Here is a 20,450-nt window from a genome sequence, read left to right as displayed (position 1 = left end):
CCATTCTCCTGCCTCAGCCTCCCGAGTAGCTGGGACTACAGGCGCCCGCCACCTCGCCCGGCTAGTTTTTTGTATTTTTTAGTAGAGACGGGGTTTCACCGTGTTAGCCAGGATGGTCTCGAACTCCTGACCTCGTGATTCGCCCGCCTCGGCCTCCCAAAGTGCTGGGATTACAGGCTTGAGCCACCGCGCCCGGCCACAAAGAATTTCTATATGCTCTTCACTCAGGTTCTCCAATGTTAATCATTTTACCACTGGTTGTATTCTGTCTTTCTGTCTCTCTCTCTCTCTGTCTGTCTCTCTCTCTCTCTCTGTGTATTTCTCTCTCTCCCTCTCTCTCTCATCCTCCTTTCTACCCCTGTGAGTTTATTTTGGTGTGTGCATATATTTTTCTGAATTAATTTATATTATATACTTTAGTGTGATTATCTTAAAAATATAAGTATACTCTTCTACATAACCACAGTATAACAATTACATTCAGTAAATCAACTTTACTTTCTAATCCATAGATCCCATTCAGCTTTTCACCAAATGTCTCAATAATATCCTTTATAGAAAAAAAATGTTTTTTTCTTTTGGCCCACGATTATGTGTTGCATTTAGTTGTCTTGTCTCTACTTTCCTTCAATCTTGAACAGTTCTGTAGTTTTCCTTTTTTGTGTGTGACTTCACATTTTTGAAGAGTACATTTTGTAGAATGTTCCTCAGTTTAGATTTGTGTGATGTTTCCTCATTGTAAGATCGACATTGTGTATTTTTGTGGCAGGAATACTACAGAAACAATGCTGTATTCTTCTTAATCATATCAGGAGTCACATAAATAGAGTTAGTCTTGTAATCAAACCCACTTGCTTAAGGTGATATCTATTAGATTTAGTCACTGTAAAATTATAGTTTTTCCTTTGCAGTTAATAAATATTTTGTGGGGAGATACTTGGAGACTAGGTAAACATACTGCTCTTAAATAAACTTTCTTAGTGTGAAGAAGAACATTCCCTTCTCCTCGCTTATTTTTTTGTTTCTATCAACATGAGCTCATAAATTGCTGTTTTATTGAATGAGTTATAACTCACTAATATCATTATTTCTTTTAATGCTCAAATGATCTCAGATGTGGCCCTCATGTTTTTCTGAGTACTTTCTTACCTTCTGGTAATAAAATGTTCCATAAGCATGTTGTACGTTCTCTGCCCAACTCTGGAATTAGCCATATCTTCAAGAAGACCTCCATCCATTATGGAAAACGGTGTTTAGAAACCAAGATCTGGGGATTGTGTGAGCTCATTGCTTCCAGGCCCTTTCAGGTAATAGACTAGGAAACACAGACACACACACACACATGCCTATATCTATTGCTCTATTTATATTAAAGACTCTGAGATCACACTGATAGCTCTATTTCCAATCTAACACCATAGAGGCACTCTAGCTTTTAACCCTTTCCATACTTGTAACTCCCTTCCCCAACAGTGAGAAAAAGGTGGTTTCTGTTATCTGTTATCCTCAGACTACTTATATATTTGCTCATTGCCCCTGTGGGTAAGGGCCCCTTTGGCCCTTAGTCTTTTTGGCCCCGTCATCCTGATTTCTCAAGGAAAAGGAAAGGAAGTAGTCAAAATTTTTTAAATAAAAAAGAAAAGGAAATGATGAGAGTAAGAGTTTCATGTTCTTTCTATACCATAAAGTATCTGTGTCTTCATGGCAAGGTAGGTATTAGAAATCATCATGCAATCTCTGTGAAGGCGTAAAGATGTCATGGAAACAAAAGTTTATAAAGACTGAGGGAAGAGTTCAATTATTTATTCACATAAATAAATAATTGCCATGTGTCAGGCACACTGAAAGATAGACATAGCCCTTGCCCATGTGAACCTATAATCTAGTGGATTATTTTTATTATAGTTGCTATTTATTATGTCACACTTTGGCAACACTACATTAAGTACATTAAGCACTTTATTTATGTTATTTGATTTTAATTCAGACAGAAACCCTATGGGAGAAATAGTCTTTTTTTCCAACTTTACAAAAAACAGAACTGAGGTTTTGAAAGATTAAGTAATCCTTCTAACATCACTGAGCTAATTAGTAAGAGACTAGGATCTGCATTCAGTTTAGTCTGACTTCCAAGGCCCAACTCTAAACACTAGGGCTATGTGAGAAAAAAAAAAAGGTGGAATTATTCATCATGGTGGCATCCAGAAGGAATCATGATTTATGAAATCTTGAATGCAAACTCTCCTATAGAACTGTGCTATCCAGTACATTAACTACTAACCACATATGGTTATTAAGAGCCTAAAGTGTGGCTAATTCAAATGGATATATGCTGTAATCATGAAATACACAGCAGATCTCAAAGACATTAGAAAACAACTAATGTAAAATATCTCAGTAATAATTTGTATATTGATTGCAGATTGAAATGATAACACTTTGGATATATTGGTTAAAACAGATACACTATTTTTTTTTTTTACCTTCACAATAGCCAAAAGGTGGAAACAACCCAAATGTCCATCAACGGATAGATAAACTGCAGTATATATATATACACAATGGAGTATTAGGCTTAAAGAAGATTGAAATTCTGATACATCCTACAATAGGGATGAACCATGAAGACATGTTAAGTGAAATAAATTAGGCACAAAATGACAGACACTGTTATGATTCCACTTATATAAAGTACCCAGAATTGTCGAATTCATAGAAGTAGAAAGTAGAATAGGGTTATCAACAGCTGGGGGGAAGGAATGATGGGGAGAATAGTTTAATGGGTATAGAATTTCATTTGAGGATGATGGGAAAGTTCTGGAAATAGATAGTAGTGATGGTTGCATACCAGTGTAGTTGTACTTTATTTCACTGAATTGCACAAATGAAAAGGGTTAAAATGGTAATATGTTCTGTATATTTACTATGATTTTTAAAAATTGGTTTTACCATTTCTAGAAAATTTAACCTAACATACACGGCTTATATCTCTATTAGATAGCATTGCTATAGTATTGTATTATTAATACAGAAAAATTAGTTATTTCTTAAACTCTTCCCTTTTCACATGGCATATTTAAGAGCTTTTGAGATATTAAATGATCCTAAATTAGACTTTTCACCTCTGATCAGTCAGCTTTGAAAGAGTTACAGGACAGCTTTTCACTTACAGTTGTATTAGTGACATAGACTTTTGAAATGAACTTTATGAAACACTAGCCATTTGTTGTTTTAATAGTTCATTTTCCAGTTTCAGAGTATCCATGCGGCCTCTGTTCAAGCACTAACATAATTGTCTCAGCCTATGTAGATCCTAAAATACAATTATCTTAAAATTCCATCGCAGTTTAAGCTTCCTTGGGTCTATGGATTGATATTAGTTCATCAGTTAACTTTCAAAATTTGACCCCTAGGACAGATACTCTTTCCCCTGCCTGTGGCCTTTCTGTCACAGCATCTACCCAAAATGGGCATCTGTATGGGGAGGAAATGAGGGACTGTATTAGACTGACTTATAGGTATCATCCTATAGATAACTGAAAGAATTATGAGTCCATAAGCAGAACACATTCTCTAAAGATGTCTCAGTCCCACCCGCTCAAAGGCGACCAAGCAACCAAGCAAAGAAGGGAAAAATCAAGAAAAACATTCCTAATCTTTTGGTGGTTGTGTTGTTGCTGTTTTTTTGTTTGTTTGTTTTGTTTTGTTTTGTTTTTTGTTGACTCTCTGAGCTTCAGTTTCCTCCTCTGTGAAGGTATTGCACTGAAAAAGATGTCTTAGTTCTATTTTAGTACTAATATTATGTGACTCTGTGAATTAATAACTTTAAAATGATTCAGGAAAGCCTAATACTGTGCTTTTTGCTGCATTTTACGAACAATTATTACTGCACATATCTGCAAGGTGGTGACAGATATATATATTGCTAATTCTAGAAAATATGAGGTATAAATTAATTTGTCTATTTATTTTGTTTCTATGAATTATAAAGGAAAAGTGAATTCTTGTAGCAGAGCTAGATCACAGGACATAAGTTTCCCCAGGCATGCCTACTTTTTCTTGACTCACATCCCAAATCCCATCCTTCCCACTGTCCCCTCTGTATTCTGGGTGGATCATGTAATCCTCCATAGTGCTCCCAAGGCACTCAGAGTTTAACCACACTTTACCCTCAATCCCATGTTACTGCAATTGCCAAGCATACTTGTCTCTCCCCCACTAATGGGAAGTTCTTGGAGTGCAGAGTGCACCTTCCACCTTTGCAGTTGCAGCCTCTGGCACATAGTCAATACACAACACATCATAGAATTGATGCATCTTTAAATGGATGAAGCATCTGACCTCTTTAGCCAAGTGAACAAAAGATGACAGTAGCAGCCCTAGAGGAAAGCAACTTCAGAACAGCATCTCACTGAGCTAGAAGGTAAAAAAAAATAAGAAAATTACACATATTAAACCAGTCAGTCATTTTTCAATTCCAGGGTTGTAAACTTTTGTCCTAACAGACATTTTACTAACAGCAAAATTGACAGTTAGAATTTCACGTATTATCCTGTTCTTAATGTTCCTTAAGAGTGGGATTATTTATATGTAAAAGTGAAAGGTCTGGATAATCTATAAAATAGAGAAATATCTCCAAGGTTACAGGTTTATTTAGGAACTGCTATAATGAGGGGAGCTTCTTCTACCTATAGGCAGTGTTTAGGTATTAGACATTTTAGAGCATCATAGTTTTCTCAAGTGAAAATGATAATAAGAGGTTAACTTTTTTAAAAAATGAGGAAAACATATTCTTGACCTCTGAAAATTGTTGTTGCAAATAATCTGTACTCTCCAGTTTCCAGGGACTATCTCTTCATGTTCTTCAATAATGCCAAAATACCAGGTGACAGCTGTTTTAGCTCTAAGACATTCCTCGAGTGGCCTATTTTGATGTCATTATGTAATGCTTTTCTTTGGCATCGCTATCATCGTTCAGTAGCCTTGTTGACATTTATCACTGCATCGCTTTCTTCCTTGTGTGCCCATATTACTTTTCCAAACAGGCACTGGTTCTCTGAAATGTAGATAAAAAGAGAGGGAAGGGATAATTCTAGCAACATCTCAAATTGGACCAATGTCTTCTCCTTGGCTAAAAGGTTCCTTTTGAACAGGAAAATACACGAGTTAGAAGTCTTTTTCCCCTCCCAGCCTCCTTCTGTCTAAAAATGCTATTTCATTCTAATCCTGTTTTCTGTATTAATTGCACATCTTATAAAGAGGTATTACACCAACCATGCTAGGTGTGGCACCTAGCTCTGTGCTAGGTCTTCGTCCTTTAAAGACAAAATAAAATGTTGTCCCGTCTCTGTCACTCAGGAACTCATAGTCTAATAGGAGAGGCGGTATGAAATTCTCATTTTAATAGGCTAGGTGTTCTAACGTAGGGCTGAATAGCCTGTTTTCTGAGTCTTCCTGAGGTGGAGGTCAGGGAGGCCTCACGGGGTGGGGGTGGGGATACACCTATTTGAACTGGACACCTTGGGCAAGGAGCAGTAGGTTTCTGGCAGGAAAAGAGTAAGAAGGAGGGCATCCTAGGCAGAGGACACAGAGTCAACCCAGGCACCCTGGCAGGAAAGGGCAGGATGGCTCCAGCCCTGGCAGCTGCCCCTGTGCCTCAAGGACAGGGCTATGGCATCCAGCTTTGTACTCATGAAAATTGTGTGGCTCAGCTTTAACTTTGATACTACTGTGTGCCCTGTATTTGACGTAAAGCCTTAGATAAACCACTTCAGTCACAGCTTCCCCAAAGTGATCCCTGAATTCAAGCAAACTTTTTTTTTTTTTTTTTTTTAATACTTTAAGTTCTGGGCTACATGTGCAGAACGTTCTGTTTTCTTACATAGGTATACACGTGTCATGGTGGTTAGATGCACCCATCAACCCATCACCTACATTAGGTATCTCTCCTAATGTAATCCCTCCCCTAGCCCCCCACCCCCAACAGGCCCCTGTGTGTGATGTTCCCCTCCCTATGTCCGTGTGTTCTCATTGTTCAACTTCCACTTATGAGTAAGAACATGTGGTGTTTGGTTTTCTGATCTTGTGATAGTTTGTTCCAGCTTCATCCATGTCCCTGCAAAGGACATGAACTCATCCTTTTTTATAGCTGCATAGTATTCTACTGTGTATATGTGCCACATTTTCTTTTTTTTTTTTTTATTATACTTTAAGTTCTAGGGTACATGTGCATAACGTGCAGGTTTGTTACATATGTATACTTGTGCCATGTTGGTGTGCTGCACGCATCAACTCGTCAGCACCCATCAATTCGTCATTTATATCAGGTATAACTCCCAATGCAATCCCTCCCCCCTCCCCCCTCCCCATGATAGGTCCCGATGTGTGATGTTCTCCTTCCAGAGTCCAAGTGATCTCATTGTTCAGTTCCCACCTATGAGTGAGAACATGCGGTGTTTGGTTTTCTGTTCTTGATGCAGAAATCAGACGTAGATTTGGTCTTTTTACATAATCCCATACTTCTTGCAGGCTTTGTTCATTTCTTTTTCTTCTTTTTTCTTTTGGTTTCTCTTCTCGCTTCGTTTCATTCATTTGATCCTCAATCGCTGATACTCTTTCTTCCAGTTGATCAAGTCGGTTACTGAAGCTTGTGCATTTGTCACGTATTTCTCGTGTCATGGTTTTCATCTCTGTCATTTCATTTATGACCTTCTCTGCATTAATTATTCTAGCTATCAATTCTTCCACTCTTTTTTCAAGATTTTTAGTTTCTTTGCGCTGGGTACGTAATTCCTCCTTTAGCTCTGAGAAGTTTGATGGACTGAAGCCTTCTTCTCTCATTTCGTCAAAGTCATTCTCTGATCAGCTTTGATCCGTTGCTGGCGATGAGCTGCGCTCCTTTGCAGGGGGAGATGCGCTCTTATTTCTTGAATTTCCAGCTTTTCTGCCCTGCTTCTTCCCCATCTTTGTGGTTTTATCTGCCTCTGGTCTTTGATGATGGTGACGTACTGACGGGGTTTTGGTATAGGTGTTCTTCCTATTTGATAGTTTTCCTTCTAATAGTCAGGACCCTCAGCTGTAGGTCTGTTGGAGATTGCTTGAGGTCCACTCCAGACCCTGTTTGCCTGGGTATCAGCAGCAGAGGTTGCAGAAGATAGAATATTGCTGAACAGCAAGTGTACCTGTCTGATTCTTACTTTGGAAGCTTCCTCTCAGGGGTGTACTCCACCCTGTGAGGTGTGGGGTGTCAGACTGCCCCTAGTGGGGGATGTCTCCCAGTTAGGCTACTCAGGGGTCAGGGACCCACTTGAGCAGGCAGTCTGTCCCTTCTCAGATCTCAACGTCCGTGTTGGGAGATCCACTGCTTTCTTCAAAGCTGTCAGACAGAGTCGTTCGCGTCTGCACAGGCCTCTGCTGCTTCCCCTTTTGTTGTTTAGCTGTGCCCTGTCCCCAGAGGTGGAGTCTACAGAGACAGGCAGGTTTCCTTGAGCTGCTGTGAGCTCCACCCAGTTCGAGCTTCCCAGCGGCTTTGTTTACCTACTTAAGCCTCAGCAATGGCGGGCGCCCCTCCCCTAGCCTCGCTGCTGCCGTTTCGGTTAGATCGCAGACTGCTGTGCTAGCAATGAGGGAGGCTCCGTGGCCGTGGGACCCTCCCGGCCAGGTGTGGGTATAATCTCCTGGTGTGCCCGTTTGCTTAAAGCGCAGTATTGGGGTGGGAATTACCCGATTTTCCAGGTGTTGTGTGTCTCAGTTCCCCTGGCTAGGAAAAGGGATTCCCTTCCCCCTTGTGCTTCCAGGTGAGGCGATGCCTCGCCCTGCTTCAGCTCTCGCTGGTCGGGCTGCAGCAGCTGACCAGCACCGATTGTCCGGCACTCCCCAGTGAGATGACCCCAGTACCTCAGTTGAAAATGCAGAAATCACCGGTCTTCTGTGTCGCTCGCACTGGGAGTTGGAGACTGGAGCTGTTCCTATTCGGCCATCTTGCTCCACCCCTGTGCCACATTTTCTTAATCCAGTCTGTCATTGATGGACATTTGGGTTGGTTCCAAGTCTTTGCTATTGTGAATAGTGCCACAATAAACATATGTGTACATGTGATGCTATTGTGAATAGTGCCGCATTAAACATACATGTGCATGTGTCTTTATCATAGAATGATTTACAATCCTTTGGGTATATGCCCAGTAATGGGATTGCTGGGTCAAATGGTATTTCTAGTTCTAGATCCTTGAGGAATCGCCACACTGTCTTCCACAATGGTTGAACTAATTTACACTCCCACCTCAAGCAAACTTATCCTGGTGCTCTGAGGGGGCCCCTGGTGTCACCTCAATGCATGTTTGTTGATGAAGGATGCTGGGACCTCAGAGGCTGGCCTCACGGAGGGGCTAGAAATAGGTGAGGCTGCTCCCAGAAGCAGAACCAGTAGCATATGTTACAAGTGAGATATTTCAACACTGCAAGGAGAATATCGGCAGGTGGCTGCAGCACAATTCCAGGTGTGCTACTTGGGTTGGGGCCTGATCCCAAGCAGCAGATAGGGAATGAGTAGCAAGAGATATGGAAAGATAAGAATTATGCAAGGAAGCAGAACCCCATGCAAATAAACTAGGTGCTGAGCGGAGCTATAGTCCTAACAGAGAAATTAAATGCATGGAGGAAACCAAGGGAAAAGTTTGGGCCTATCCCTTGAGCAAATCAGGAGGTGACTGGAGAAAGACTGCGGTTCATGCTTTGTACAGGTACGCAGGACCCACTGCAGGCCTTCTAGAGATCTTCCCTAGGCAGTAAGACAATTCTAGACCTCCCTTTCTCTTGTGGGTGGGCTCCTGGTAACCTACAAGATTTGGTTTTGCTGGCTGAAGAACCACACAGGACACAGTGTGAAGACTCAGGGTCTTCCATTGTAGCCACTGGGCATGGTTGGAAAAACAAGACTGGCACCCAGGGTACTTCTTAGTTTCCAACAACTCCATGATTTGGCAGCCTAGGCCAGAGCCAAATGGCAAAGTGACAAGGGTATTCCCCCTTAGGCCAGCTTCACAATAGCTCCCCAGGAATATACTGTGCTATTCATTCTTAGTGTTCTGGTGCTTCACGTTAAGTTTCTTTGTAATTTTTCTTGAGTTAAGGAACACCATGCCACACACATAATAGGAACTCTGCTCTCAACCACAAATAGCTTTAAATTAGAAGGACTAACCCCTCTCCCCCTTATTCAAAGTGCATTGTGTGCCAAACCTAGTGTTTTAAAGCAATCACTTTGAAACGTTCTAATTGCAGCTATACATCAGCTCTCCATTCTCTCAGCTTCTCAAGTCCAGTCAGGGTAGTCCTGGTTAAAATGAATACATGAAAAACCTCTAATAGTAATCTGGATTTATGGTAGTACAATAGTATTTATGGTAGTAAAAACAAAATATAAAGATGCCCTTCTTTATAAAACATTTATTATTTGCAATTATATTCATTTCATTCATCTATTCAACAATTATTTATTACATGTCCACTATGTCCAGGCATATCTTGAATACTGGGGAGATGATATTTAAAAAGCAGATGTTATTGGTCCGTCCTATCTTGGAATGTAAAGTCTATGGGAAGGATCAAATAAAAACAAGGTAACAAATCAGATAATAAGTACATCTTGTGATAGTGCTGCAATAGAAAGGAAGAGAAAATCGTGGCAGAGAATTGGGGGAGGGAGTGAACCTCAGATGTCAGAGGAGACCTCTCTCTGAAGAGGCGCCATTTAACCTGAGATGGGAGTGATGTGAAGGAGCTAGAGGAGGAAGCATTCAGGTCTGAGAACAATAAGTGTGAAGGCTCTGGGGCAAGAAAGGAGTTTGCCTGTTCTAGCACTCCGGGAGGTCAGCATGGTTGGGGTATTGTGGGCCAAAGAGGAGGCAGTGGGATTGAAGGAGGAAGTAGGGTCCTGGTTGGGGGAGCCCTGTGGGTGATACTAGGGAGTATGGATGTTATTTTAAGTATAAAAGCAAACTGCTGTGGAGTTTTAACCTGGAAGGTTACATGATCCTATTTACCTTTGGGAAAGATCTTTTTGGCTCTCATGTGGAGAATGGAAGGGTCCAAGTGGTTGCTGGGGGTCTAAGTACTTCCTGAACGGGGTACTCCCAGGCTGTGCTCTGGGTGGTCCCAAGGATAGTGACCTGGGAATTCATGGACTGCAGGCAGCCTATCATTAATTTTCCTTCACAAGGCTCTTCCTCTAAAGGCCGAAAGCATTTCTCTCTGCCTGATGGTTAACAGAAGAAAAAGTGTCAGAAATGCTGTCTTCCAGGTGGGCCAGTAAGGTAGGTCCTGGCCCTAACACTTTGTACGGATGTCCTAAACCTGCTATCATTTTCACTTTGCAGGCTGGTTAAATTTATGCCAACTTCCCAGTGTTCTTCACCTTTGTTCCTGGTACAAATAAGGTATTCAGTAAATATTCATTACATTAATTTCACTTGGATTTCCAGTGGCCTGGGTAGAGAGGGAGAATTAAGAGATAGCACTAGGGTCCTCTTTACCTCCTATGTGGAGAGGATGTATTTGTCAGGTGGTTACCATGGCTCTTAAAGTATTAGTATTTTCAGCCTATGGCGGATACAGTTCAGAACTGAACAACATGACTCCGCTACAATAAAAGGTGCTGTGTACATACAAGAAGTTTTTAAAGAGTATCTGGTTAGAGTTTAATGTGGCTGAAAATAGCTATTTTTTTCCTGTTTCAATTACTCGAATGTGACTAAAAGTGTGCTTTGGAGAGTTTCCAAAATAAAAATTCTGAGGTGAGAGATATTTCAACCCCAACAATAACTTGAAAATTGGAAGTTGTACTAGCAACCATTTCTTCAGCTGTCTTAACTCTGCCACCAGCACTATGATGATTCCATTACATGTGAGAAGTCTAGTTTCTGACCATTTAACTGCACACTTCAGCTACAGGCATCAGTCTTTCCCTTCTTTTCTTTCACAGTGAGTAGATTTAGGAGCAGAAATGAGAATAATGAGAGAAAGCAAGAGGCTGGGGAGTACAGGCCTTTCCACTGGCCCCCAGGTCACAGCTGGTGACCCTGACCTTCTCAGCCGCCTCATGTGATTAGGAGCCTGCAGCAAACCAGTCACAGGGTAGGTCCTGGTTCCCTCCCTGTCCTCACAGTCCTCACCACCCAGCACCAATAGCCTTGCTTGAACATTAAGGACATCCTAGAAGAGGAAACACATCCCCAAATGGCAAAAGGCCACGTGGACCCATGTGAGAAGAAAGGGGACACCACGCCTCAGCAAGGTAGTAGACACAAGGCTCTAGGGACAGGACCTGGCACTGTGTGCTGTCTAGTAGCAGCAGCAGCTACTGCTGCTGCTCTTTTTATTATTGATGTCAATGGTGTGTAAATTGATTAGCTGTATATGCGTTCGCATGTCAGGTGCTAACTCTCAGATCCCCCTTGTTTTCACTCTGTACCTCATCCCCACCAGCCACTCCCGCACAATCCCTCAGGCACTGCTTGATGCTTCCCTTTAAGTAAGGGCTGTTTATTCTCTGTATTTTAGAGCTGCCCCTGTTCACAGTACTTGCATTATTCCAGTATCTCCATTCGGCAATTGCCATTTCTTCTTAGTGCCGCTCCAAATCTCTTTACTGGGAGAGGTCAGTTTTTGGAAGTGAAAGAAATATATAAATGCATCATTCTAGCCACACCATTTATTCCCTGGCTTCCTCCTCTTTCCCATAGGGAGGGTGGTTTTATTATCATGTTACTCTAGTGCTTCTCATGACGGAACGTAACTCAATTTCTTCAGTCATCTTTTGCACTTCACTGAAGAGTCTGGGATCTCAGGTACTTCGTTTTGTTGGAAAGGGAAGAGTAGGACACATCTGATCCCTCACTCAGAAAAGCAGGAAATAATCATTTTAGTTAGGGGCCTGGGAGACACCTCTGTTTGCAAAAGGAAGGAGTTGCTGTTTCTCTGGCTGTCTGCTTCCTTCCATCTATCCCTAGCCCACCCTTGGAAGTCATAGCTGAGCATCTCTCAGTGAAGTAAATGTTGTAGTAGATCAGGTAATTAGCAGGCAGATTTATGTGTGAGCTGTAACCTAACTCTAATCGCTGACCTCAGAGAATTCATTTCATATGACATAACACCTTAGCTGTGTGCTGGCTTAAAAGTTTCCACTTGTCTCTCTCTTTTAGCTAGATTGCATTTTCTATTTCTGGATTTGTCATGTTGATGAGTCAGGTGGCCCCAGACTCTTCCTGTGGATGAAAGGGACATCCTGACTTGGACATATTTTCTACAGATGTAAATTACAAAAAGGAAAAACTCTGTGTCCTTTTTTTGGCATAAAAGTAAGGGAAACTGGAGGGTTTAGTGAGGAAGGCATAAACTAGCCAGTGTAAATAAACTCTAGCCCTAGGGCATGAATGCAGCAAGATGTACAACAGAGAAAATGGTACTCTGGAATAATGCTTTTCTATATTAAACACAGCCATTATAAGGAACTTGTGGTATAATGGATCATGTTAATATTTGCCACCAAGTTAAAAAAATTTACAAAATAAGGTATAACATCTGTCTGATGATCTATGTATTCCTGTGCCACAGTGAGTGGCTTTATCTCTTCCCCTGTAGTACATGTGGAAATTGTCACTCTACCCATATCCCTGAGTCCTAGAACAGTTCCTACAACTAGTGGGCTCACTGGGGTCTCACCTGCTTTGACTTCCGTAATGGAATTTGCTACATGAGTTCAGAGAGATAGTATGCTTTTCATGTTTTTTTAAAATTCACATAGTGAATTATCTTGTATACTGAAAAGACAGTTGAAAACCAAAATCACCTTTGAAGACCTAGTTTTGTTTAATAATCAAAGGAAGCTACTATGCATTATGCCAAGGTGTAATTATTATGAACCTAAAATAGTTGTACTTCTCTTGAATAATTGATTGTTTTGTCATTGTCATTTTAGCTAATGCATACTATGAATAGTGACCAGGTTTCCTTTTTCACATGGGTTCCTGCAAATGTAGAATCAAATTTGTGCCCCATCAGTAGCAAATGTCTAGGCCATTATATCTTTATCAGAAGTCTTCGATTCATTTCAGGTCCAATTCTTATTTTTCTTTCATATTCACTCCCACTTTTAATTTATACAGTCTTTTTTTTTTTTTTTTGTAACCTTGTAAGCTGCCTTAAATTTTTTCTAGAATAAAATGATCTATAGTTAACTAAGAGCTAGATATTGAAAACATGAAAGAAGAAAGTTGGGCAGAGAGAGAACTAAGGAAGGAAAGCAGACAGGCAGGCAGCTATGCGTGTCTCAGTCACTTAACCTTCCTAAGTCTCAGTTTCAAATCTGTAAATTGCTGACATTCAGCGTATTTGTGGGACTCACAGTCATTTTTAAATAATGAACATGAACACACTTTGTAGTAGAGCTCTGTGTAGCTTTGTTGTGATTATTTTAAAGCCATTTTCAATTGAGGCAATTCTCCATTGCCAAACCCTTGGCCTAATCCTCATTCATCTCTGTCCAGTAGAAAGCACTTCCCTAGGGAGCAGGGCCCAGGCTCTTCTGAGAGCTTTCCATGGGTCCAGCCAAGAACCCAAATCCTTACAGCACATAGAGACAATGTCGTCTCTCCCACGATGGCTCTAAAACCTCTAAGCCTGACAGAGTTCTGTACCTTAGCTGTTCCCGGGCTAGGAAATCTAATTATCTAGCTGCAAAATAGCTAGCCAGCAAATCCTGTTTACCTCAGTATCTCAGTATCATCTAGGAGATTTGGTGAGGACATCTGCACAAAATTCCCCAGTCAGGGACCTTCCACCCCATATATAGTTCCCACTGGGATTTGGGGACCCCAAGAGCATCCCATCTCCCACTTAGAAACTTATGGGGCCATCATCTCACTGCTTACCTAATCCCACAATTAGAACTTCTTGACAAAGGAGTCTGTGGAATGGAGGGCGTGGAGACAGACCTTAGTGATCACTGTTCAGCTGCTGTTACTAGTGATCTTGTTAGAAATAGTTCTGCTTTCAGGTGAAGGGAAGCAGGAAGAAAGGCTGGTAAGTACAGCCAAATGATCCATTATTGTCAGTCTAGCTATCTTCTTAAAGTAGATTCTGATCAGGTAAAAGCCTCTCTTAGGTCCCATCAGTGCCATGATTAAAGTCAGACACCCCAGCATGACAGGAGACAGCACATGAAGGAGGACAAGAATGAGAGTCTGCACTACTGTGTGAGAATGCTTGCTCTGCCTACACAACAGCCGAGGAACCTGGACCAGGCCCCGTGCCTTGTCAAGCCTGGGCTATGAAACATGGAGATAATAATGAGGATAAAACTGTCCAGGCAAAGTGCTTAGCACAATGCCAGCCCTTCTCACATCTGTGACTTTGCACATGTTGTTCTGGAATGTTCTTTTCTTGGTCTGTGCACTGAACGTCTACCCTTCAACATCCTCTTGAGACTTGCCTCTTTCTTGCCTTTCCTAAAATACAGCAACAGATCCTCACCCAGATCTGTTGATCCTCAACAGATCCTCAACAGATCTACAGCAGAATGTAGAGTTCTATCCTTCTCTGCACATTTTAATTATTAATTATCTTTGTCATAAGATTTATTATTAGATATTATTTTACTTCATTAAGACACCAAAAAAATTCAATTGATCTTAAAAATAAACTGATAACATATGGTAGAGAGATTGTTAATGTTTTTTGCAACTTTAAACACCATTAGAAATGTTATGCTGTGAAAGACAAGCCAAGAGCTAAATGCATATTTTTAATTGAGTTAGAATTTACATTTATTGAGGTACTCACATTTTAAGTGTACTGTTCAATCAGTTTTGACCAAGACCTAGAACAGTTTCATCACACCTAAAAGTTCCCTAAGATCCCTTCCCAATCAACCCCACCCCACCCCGCTACCCATACACACAGAAGCAACAGCTGATCTGATTTCTAACAGCATATGTTAATGTTGCCTACTCTAGAAGTTCCTATAAATGAAATCAGACAGAATGTACTTCATCCTATCTGCTCCTTTCACCCAGTAATGCTTTTGAGATTAATCCATGTTGTTGCATTTGTCAGCAATCTAATCCTTTTATTACTCAGTAGCGTCTACTGTATGAATATGCCATTGTTTATCCATTCTCTCTTGTTGATAGGCATCTATCAGAATTTTTTTATTTTAACTTTTAAGTATCATAGAGTAAAATTGGCCTTTTTTTCTTTTGGCATACAACTATGAATTTTAATACATGTACAGATTTGTGTGGGTGCCACCACAATCAGTATGCAGACAGTCCCATGAAATAACTCCCTGGTGCTTCCCTTTATAGTACCCCCTACCACCCCTAGCTCCTACCTCACACCTGTTCTCCATCACTGTAGTATCACATTGCATTTTAATTGCTTATACACATGTCTGTCTTTCCCGCTATATTGTCAGCTTCTCAGAGTAAGAACCACATCTTCTTCATCTTTCCTTCTCAGGGCTTAGCACAGTGCCTAGTACATAGTAGGTGCTCATTAGATTTTTGAGGGATAAATGAATGAATGTCCATGTGACCACATAATGAGTCCTTTCATAATTTCTAGTAGGGAAGGGGAAGAAGAAGGTTGAAGGAAACGAACATTACCTTTGCTCTTTTAAAGAAAAATTTAGGTTCTTTTTTCACAGCAATAATGATTTTATGATTTTAAGAAATTTTAAAGAGTGCTCTCTGGTAATTGCTACTTGAGAGGATATGTTAAGTCACACAAAATAGTAATCTCTCCGTAAAAGGAGTTCAGCAAATATTTATACTAAAAATATTACTGCTGGTTAAGTTTGGGCTTGAAAATTAAAAAGGAAAAATTTAAACATGCTTCTTTGTCTATTACCTGTTTCTAACTATGTTCCAGAAGTCTAAAATTCTCCCCCAGAGTCTTTAACATATTTTTCAGCTATCCCTAGCTCTATAAGGATCCTCTACAGTGTATTTAGAGAAACTGAATACTCACACTGTTACTTTTGACTGAGGTTTTGGTTTTCTTATTTTTTCCTAAACCAGTGTCATCTTTATCTAAAATTTGTTTTACTAAAGTCATTATTACTTTAAGTGATACTTGGTTCTTATAGTGTCTTCCCTAGAGCATATTCAGTTCTTTTCAGCTTCAACTTTACTTTTCTTTTCTTCCTTTCAGGGTTTATTACTGTTTCCTTTTTCATTAATCACAATGCTGAAATGACTTGGTATATATTCTTCTTATCCTCTTAATTTCACCAACCAGGATATTATCTCTTAAAAACCGAGCCCTTTGCCAACTCCATGTCACATTTTCTTTAAGCAAATAAATTTTCTCCATATGCTTAGCATATACCCCAGAGCCCTATAGCCTATTTCCCCTTTTAAAACAGAAATGGGGAAACAGCTGTTCCATTCCTATAAAGTGTGTCCTGTTTTATAGATAACCCTGAACAGCTCTATTTTGATGTCTGCAATATTACTTGGTCCTTGAAATTGTGAGTTTCCTGGACCCGAATTTCCCTCTCACATTTGGGAAAGAAAAATTAATTCTGCTGGATGTTTCAGTGCACTACGGAGGCCATGAAGTCTTCTCTAAAAGTTTGTTTTGGTAGCTACTGAAGGGCTCATTTCTTCCCTGTAGCACAGCAAACTTTTAGCTGTAAACACTCATATTATGCGGCCATGTCATTGAGTGTTTTAGCAGAAGTTGATTGTATATATCTGCTGGATTCTGTGCTGCCTCCAGAACATACTGGGATGAAAGGACACATTGCCCTAAGGTAGCCCACAGCCCAGTAGGGAGGACAGATGCAATGTGATGAGTTTTCGAATACCTGAGCTGAAACCACCACCTAGAGTAGGAACCAGCAGACTATGGCACGTGGGCTGGCTGCCTGTTTTTGTATGGCTTGTTTTGTTGTAATATAGCTATGCGTACTCCTTTACATATTCTCAATGGTTTACATATTATACAATGTGTAGTTGTGATAGAGATCATATGGCCCACAAGCTTAAAATATTTATCTGGTCCTTGAACTTAAAAAATTGCCATCTCCGGCCGGGCACGGTGGCTCAAGCCTGTAATCCCAGCACTTTGGGAGGCCGAGACGGGCGGATCACGAGGTCAGGAGATCGAGACCATCCTGGCTAACACGGTGAAACCCCGTCTCTACTAAAAATACAAAAAACTAGCCGGGCGAGGTGGCGGCGTCTGTAGTCCCAGCTACTCGGGAGGCTGAGGCAGGAGAATGGCGTAAACCTGGGAGGCGGAGCTTGCAGTGAGCTGAGATCCGGCCACTGCACTCCAGTCCGGGCGACAGAGCGAGACTCCGCCTCAAAAAAAAAAAAAAAAAAAAAAAATTGCCATCTCCTAGCTTAGAAGAAGGACCATCAAGAAAGTGTATGATTGGTCACCAAAGAATAGGATAGTGGAGGAAATCCTGGAGGATGACAGCATTTTAAGGGGTAGGTGAAAGACGAAAGTGCATGAAGTGATGGGTTGGGAACCAAATCACAGTGTTCCAGAAGACAAAGGAGGACAGAGTGTCAAAAAGTTGAGAGTTAACATCAGTACCAAATGCCCCAGGGTAATCAAGTGACATAATGGTTATGATGACCATTTTGTGAGAATTTACTTGTGTGCCAGACTGTGTGTTAAGTAACTTACATTCTTTATATCAGGACTCCATGTAACAACCCTGTGAAGTAAGTACTATTATATAGTTTTATAGATGAGGAACTAAGGCACAAAAAAAGCAAGTAATTTTTCCAAGCTCACACAGCTCGTAAATGACAGAGGTAAGCTTCCAGTCTAGGCATCCTGATTCTAGGGAGCTTGTAATTTTAATCCCCATGCTGTAGTAATTTACAGTGGTATGACGGCAGTGGAAGATAGCTTCAAATGAGTGATAATGATGTCTACCACGGGCAATACACTATTCTGAGTGTTTCTCCCTATCTCATTTAATCCTCTCAACAACTTCACTTTATATTTTAGGAAACCAAAGCACACAAAGAGGAACTAACTTGCCCAAAGCCAGCTATTGAGTGGCAGAGGTGTGATGTGAACCAGGGCATTCTGGAAGGACACAGCTTGGTACCTGACTTAGCCTGACCTCCCTACCTACATCTCTACTGACCCCCATCCAGCCTCAGGCCTTTTCCAGTTCTCTTGGAGATTTTGGCCTAAATCTGGCTCTCCCTTCCTTTCTACTCCCTGCACCCCAATGTGATAGCCATTTAGGAAAATAAAAAAGAAGAAAGCTCAGTGTGTTTTTTAATAACATTAAGGTGTAGTAGCAGTAGAAAACTCATAGGCAGAGCAATGGAATTATACCATAGCATATGTATAATTTGTGTTTAGAAGTGTCATGACAAGAAAGTGAGGAAGAGAAGACTCATTTGGCAAGACATTGGGACAACTGATTATATATTTTAAAAGGTAACAGAGTTAGGGCCTCACGTTATACTCAACAAAATCTATTCCATATGGATTTAAGTTACATGCTTTTTTTAAAGATTAAATTATGTTAAACACTAGATTATGTACTTTGAAATAGAGATAATTTTTCTAAGCATAACTGCAATGAGAAAATGATATATTTGATCTCATTATAATTTAAAACATCTGTAAATCAAAAGCAATTATAAAAATTTAAAAGATTAGGCAGCATTAAAAATTAATCTTGGCTGGGTATGGTGCCTCACGCCTGTAATCACAGTGCTTTGGGAGGCCAAGGCAGATTGCTTGAGGCCAGGAGCTCAAGACCAGCCTGAGCAATAAAGCAAGACCCCATCTCTAAAAAAGTTTAAAAAATGAGCCAGACATAGTGGCATGTAGCTGTAGTTCTGGCAACTCAAGAGGCTGAGGCAGGAGGATAACTTGAGCCCAGCAATTCAAGGCTATAGTGATCTATGATGGCACCATGGCATTGCAGCCTGGGCAACAGAATGAGAGCCTGTCTCTAAAAATGAATATATAAATAATTTGTTAAGATTAACCTTAAAATTAATAGAGCCATACAAGTTGATAAGGAAAACATTAAAACTTTCCTTGACAAATGAACAGTTAAGAACATTCTATGCATATAAGAAAATAAAAAGTAAAATATTTAGTCTCATCAAATGATTGCAAATTAGTAAAATGCTATATTATTTTTTACCTATTTACAATATTAGAAAGGTAATACTCAGTGTTTGCTGGGGTGTGATAAAATATACACAGTGTTATACAGTGTTGATGACTTATAAATTGACCCAAACGCTTGCAGAATAGAGTTTAGAAGTTGTTAAGACCTTTTAAAAACATGTATACCTTTTTACAATGCAATTTCTCTTCTGGAAATCTAAACAGAAATATATAAAATGTTACATATAATGATGTTTATTATACTATATTTGCAAAGCCAAATGTTTGAAATAATCTAAATAATGATAGAAGAACAAAGAAATATATTGTAGACAAACCATGGTTTACTATACAGCCACTAAAAATGTTTTTCAAGACTAATGACATGGGGAAATACTCATAATATTAAAGGATAAAACATTTGTATACGATACATAATTCCAGACATGTAAAGCTATGTGTATATACATAGTCTTACTCATATACACACAGAGACAGACAAAAGTAAATACCAAAATTGGAATGCTGGATATCTTTTACAGTAGGACTGTCTTTTTATAGTGGCACCAAATTTTTTTTTTTTTTTTTTTTTTTTTTTTACTTTTCTGCATTTTCTAAAATCTCCACAATGAATATGTACCATTTTTATATGAAGGAAAAGGGTAAAAAAAGGTTTTTAAAAATTATGATGCTATCAAATTTGTAGTATGGTATTGATAAACCAAGTCTTATTTCATTCTCTCTTGTTTATTTACTCCATTAGACTTACATCTCAGCGTTATCTCACCCCATCATGTAAGACTTTAGGGTTGTGGTTCTCAAAGATCAATCCAAACACAAATCATTATATGAATATTTTTCATATAGTTGGTAGTAAGTTGATAGACTAATTCCTTAAGCCCAGTTTATCAATAAGAAATTTGAAGGATGAAGCCATGAAGGACCTTGTCCTAAGCTATACCCAAAACGCTGTAAGAAAAGGCTTTTTCCCCTGAGAAGCTGGGTGAGAAAATTAAGCATTCTGAAGCAGGGCAGGTGAGCATTATACCTACCTTGAATGATTTACATTAAGGGATACATGATGTATTAATAGTATAATAGGTAGTTGAAGTCTCTGTGAATGCCAAAGGGTACTCTTTCAGAAATACTGTGTTTTTCCATCGTAACACTTCTCTTCCTTGGGGTTCCACTCTATAACAAGGGTGAGTGGATAGCAGGTCTAGATGTAGCCTCATAGGCTTTTTTCTTATGAAATTTCCGTTCAGGGGAAATTATGTAACTCACATACC

At 40.0% G+C, this 20,450-nt stretch overlaps 1 protein-coding gene and 1 long non-coding RNA gene across 4 annotated transcripts in view; one reads left to right on the top strand and one right to left on the bottom strand.

Moving 5' to 3' along the window:
• The window catches only part of LOC117083604 (collagen alpha-1(VIII) chain), a 554,637-nt gene that overhangs the window by 481,719 nt on the left and 52,468 nt on the right, over positions 1-20,450 (top strand). The window lies entirely within an intron of this gene.
• Positions 4,807-20,450, bottom strand: part of LOC117083608 — a 61,122-nt gene continuing 45,478 nt past the window's right edge. The window contains exon 3 of the long non-coding RNA XR_004437136.1: positions 4,807-5,056. This is a non-coding gene — a long non-coding RNA (uncharacterized LOC117083608). The remainder of the gene's footprint in view (positions 5,057-20,450) is intronic.

The sequence above is a fragment of the Trachypithecus francoisi genome, unplaced genomic scaffold (assembly GCF_009764315.1).
Source record: "Trachypithecus francoisi isolate TF-2019V2 unplaced genomic scaffold, Tfra_2.0 Lachesis_group0, whole genome shotgun sequence".
NCBI lineage: Eukaryota > Metazoa > Chordata > Mammalia > Primates > Cercopithecidae > Trachypithecus > Trachypithecus francoisi.
Note: the sequence above shows the minus strand (reverse complement) of the source record. Positions and strands in the feature narration are given on the sequence as shown.